Below are 4,936 nucleotides of genomic sequence, written 5' to 3'. Positions count from 1 at the left end.
GATATACACAAAAGTTATGGGCGGTTAGTAAGGGGGCGTACCTCTTCGTTTCGTAGTGGGGCGACGTGTCGCTGTAGTGCGTCTGTATGCCTTGGTGGCGGATGGGAGGATCTGGTGTATGGCTGGTGTCGATCTCTATTGGAGCGGGGGAGTTGTTCTCGTCGTCCTTCGTTCCGTCGATCTCTTCTCGTTTCTGAGTGTATCGCTGTTAGCCGTTGGGTCGGCCCATTAAGATCATCCTCGTCCGCTCGTACCTCGACGCAATAGGCATTGTGGATTTCCTCCCATGTGGTAGGGGGATATTTCATGAGGCGGCTCAGTAGCTTCCTGGTTGCCCTCGAACCATCTCTGCTTAGCCCGTTCTGGAAAGCGGCGACTGCCATACCTTCCGATACATTTGGTAGACTCATCCTTACCCTGTTAAACCTTGCCAGGAAGTCCCTGAGTCCCTATCCTGTGTTTTGCCTGATGGCGAAGATGTCGTTGACCCTGGCCTCCGCTTTCTTCGCGCCTGCATGGGCTGTGACGAATTTATCCGCCATTTCCTCGAACGTTGTTATTGCCTTAGCCGGTAGCTGAGAGTACCATGTTAAGGCCCCTCCTGTCAACGTCTCGCCACACTTCTTCAGCAGCACCGACGGTACCTGTTCTTTCGATAGGTTGTTGCCCTTCACAGTGGTGACGTAGTGGATCAGATGATCCTCGGGATCTGTGGTTCCGTCATATACCTTTAAGTAGGGTGGCATCTTGAAGGTTTTTGGGGTGGAGTGAGGAGCAGCTTCTTCGGTGTATGGTTGTTCAACGAACCTTCCCACGTCGCGTTTTGGTAGCAACTTGGGAGCGCCGGGGATCTTGTCGACCCTCTCCTGATGTTCCTTCATCTGACCGCGGAGCGCCTTGTTTTCGCTTTCCATTTCTTCCATCTTCTTTAGGATGGCTGTTAGCGTGCCATCGTTGGTCTGTGTCTCGATGGGTTTGTTATTTACCAGTGTAACTTCCGGTTCACCTACTGCAGCAGTGGTACCTACTGTTGGTGCACATACGATGTTATTTTGCGGTGACCTCTCAACCAAGCCACTTAGAGTGCTTGTTAGCCATCTTTCCAGTAGCTTTTTGACCACTGAGGGTGCTTCCGTAGCCGCAGATGTGGAAGCTCCTTTTTCGTGCAAGATCGTCAGGCCTTCGGATGGGGAAGGTGAGATCTCTGCACCTGGTGTGATGCTAGGGGTTTCATTCAGGATGCCATCGTCACTGGCCTCGTTGAGAGGGCCCAGGAGATTGGTAGTGACACCCAATATGGCTTTCGATCTTGTGTTATTTTCGGCCATTTTCTGTTTTTGAGTGGTGTAGAGAGTAGTAGTTGGTTGATCTCTAGGTGGATACTATGGTTTTGATTCTCGAAAACCCCACAGACGGCGCCAAATTATTTGGCTCAAAAGTTAACGATGTACTTTGTAAGCGATAAAACAATCAAAAAATAGAGAAGGTGTAAATCGTAATCAAATATAATAAACCTAGAGATGCAAAGATGATAATATTGTTGTAGATCTAATATTGCAAAGTGACAATGTATGTTAATAAGGTATTTTCGTCAGAAGTAGTGATATAGAGAGAGAAAGACAGAAAATGAGAGAGTTGTATTAGATCAGATGATCCTTTTTACAATGTGGAGGTCTCCTTTATATAATAGGAGACCTTCCTCGAAAGAATCAAAAAGTTACAGAGATAGGTAACGTCTCCCTAGTATAGACACTGAGTTCTAAACGACGTCGCTTTGGTCCTCATGGCCGAGTCGTACCCGCTACGTTGGTCGGCGTACACTCATTGGGCGTACCCACTGGCGTAGAGATACTGAGGGTCAAATTTGACCCTATACAAAAACGTTAAAGAATTTTCTTTGTAACAGTCATTAGCCTCTCATTATTTGTTAATCCTTTAATGTTAGCTTTGTTGCTTTAAGCTAGCCATCTGATGAGATGGTATTTTCTTATCTATAAATTTCAAGTACTTTTTTGCTTTGAGGGGTGAAAAAAACTAAGAGTAAAAACTTCTGCTATATATTTTTTTAGTGCTGGGTTTTAATTTGTTAATCTTTGTTGTTTCTGCTCCTAGTTATACTAGAAGAGCTTGTTGAATCCTGGGGGATACGTCTAATTTTATTCATCCCGGTGTGGACGAAATATCCTTAAGGACAGTGTCCTTGTGCCTCACGCTAAATCTATTCTTTATAATCCATGTTCTTACTATGGAGAATAACGTTGCTAATGTTGCTGTTGATGTTACTACACCCGTTGCACCTACTATTTCTGTTGTTGTTCCATCGCCAATTATCTATGCCAAACCTTCCCTAATGTTTCGAAAATTGAGGTTTTTGGTGGAGATAATTTAAGCGCTGGCAGGAACGCGTGCATTCTTATTTTAGATATGCATGGAGTTGCTTTTGCACTTACTGATCCTAAGCCAACTGAAGCAACTTCCATTCTGATGGATCAATGGGTTCATGCTAATAAGGTATGTAGACATACTATACTTTCTACTCTTTCTAACGAATTGTTCGCTGTCTACGTTTCATACAAGGAGGCAACAGAGATTTGGGAGTCAATGGTAACAAAGTACACTGCTGAAGACGCTACCAAACAAAAATTAGTGATTGGGAACTACTACAAGTGGGATCCTATTTTGGCAATCAGATGTTTTAGATCCTATTTTTCTTTTCTTAGTATCGAGTAACATAACTTTGGCAATGCACCCCCACACTTTCAAATATTTCAAATTAAGAGGATACCCTTTCCACTACTCATAAGGAGTTTTACCCATTTTCTTATAGGAAATCCTATTTTGTAAATGACAAGCAGATAAAATGGCTTCACCCCAAAGATTATCCGGGGCACCAGAACTAACAAACATGCTATTCGTCATTTCCTTTAATGTCCTATTTTTACTTTCTGCTACACCATTTGATTGTGGAGAATATGGAGGTGTTATCTCATTAATTATGCCTTATTTTTCACAATAATCATTCAACAAAATAAATTCACCACCTCTATCATATCTATCTCTATTGATTTTCTTATCCAATTTATTTTCTACTTCAGATTTATAAATTAAAAACTTATCAAAAACTTCATCTTTATTTCTTAACAAATAAACTTTTGTATACCTAGAAAAATCGTCTATAAATGTCACATAATTTTTCCCCTCCTCTACTCATAGTTTGTCTCAAGTCTCCTAAATTAGTATGGATTAGACTTAATAATTCAGGTTCTCTATGTACGGAAGCACATGATTTCTTAGTTTGTTTAGTTTCTGCACAAACTTCATACTTATCAATATTTGAGAGGTACCATGAACTATGGTATCAAATATAGTGGATTTCCTACTGTATTAGAAGGATACAGTGATGCTAACTGGATCTCTGATTCAGATGAGATAAAATTCACTAGTGGTTACGTGTTCACACTTAGAGGTGTTGTGGCATGGAAATCAGCTAAACAAACAATAATAGCTAGATCTACCATGGAATCTGAGTTTGTAGCATTGGAATTGGCTGGCAATGAGGACGAGTGGTTAAAGAACCTTTTGACAAGTATTCCACTAGGAATAAAACCGACGCCTTCTGTGTCGATACATTGTGATTGCCAAGTCGTAATAGCCATTGCTAACAATAAATCCTTTAATGAGAAGAGTAGACATATCCGATTGAGACATAATGTGATAAAACAACTGCTGAAAGATGGAATTATTTTCATAGATTATGTGAAGTCAGAAGTGAATTTGGCCGATCCTCTGACTAAACCTTTGGGAAGAATATCTGAAACATCGAGGGGAATGAGACTATTGCCAATTTGAGTTATATCAACAGTAATGGTAACCCAACCTATGTGCTTGGAGATCCCATGAAGTAGGTTCATATGAGTAAAATAAGTCATTAGTTGATCAAATGTGCACTATTAAATTATGCCCCTTCCTATGGTGTGTGTATATAGTGCAAGACTGCAAGGAATGGGAGGCTGAGTTATTAAACTCTTAATCTAATAATCCATAGCCTTTTATAGGTGGTGTATTGTGCTGCGGAATACACTTGATGGTTGGACCTATATGAGTATGGAGTGGGGCCGCACCTATGAAATTCATGGCAAACTCATGAAAATCAGGCGCGCGCATGGCCTAGTAGCGCAAAATCGAGACAAACAACAAAGTGTGTGCATGTATAATGTGGTAGATAAGACACTAAACTTACCAAAGAATTCTTGGTTCATAGAAATTCTAAACTTCACCAATTGTTCTGTAAGTTTAATTTTATTTTATCTAGGTCTGGTTCATAGTCCAAGAGACACCAGATTCGACGCATTATGCTCATTTGTGAAAACCCAGCGAATTTCTTTTATTTCATTATAATATTCTTTTTGAGCTATGTGGGAATTGTCAAAAAAAATAATTTTAATATCTCAAAAAGAATATTCAAATTGATGTCTAGGTTCATTCTTTTAATGGGTCTTTATTAGACCAATCAATTGAATATATTTTAATATCTATAAATAAAAATTATAACATATTCTTTATACTTTACTAGACATGATTAATAATTATTATTATAATATTATAACAAACCTTTGATTAGCATTCATAGCCTTTAAATTCTTTTTGAAACCACTGCCATTAACAATAGCCTTGATGGCTTTGAAAAGTTACAAAACGTTAAAGAATTTTCTTTGTAACGGTCATTAGCCTCTCATTATCCGTTAATCCTACAATGTTATATACGTTGGAGCTTTATTGCTTTAAGCTAGACACTAGTATAGGACCCGCGCGATGCGCGATTTATTTTAACTAAACTTATCATAGCAAGGAATACTCTGCAATTTGTAGAAAGCAACAAACTTGATTAAGGACAAAATAAACCGAAACTTACAATTCTTGTTTCGACAGAAACATG

This window comes from Nicotiana attenuata, unplaced genomic scaffold (assembly GCF_001879085.1).
Source record: "Nicotiana attenuata strain UT unplaced genomic scaffold, NIATTr2, whole genome shotgun sequence".
Lineage (NCBI taxonomy): Eukaryota > Viridiplantae > Streptophyta > Magnoliopsida > Solanales > Solanaceae > Nicotiana > Nicotiana attenuata.
The sequence above is the reverse complement of the archived record's forward strand: the minus strand, read 5'-3'. Positions refer to the sequence as shown.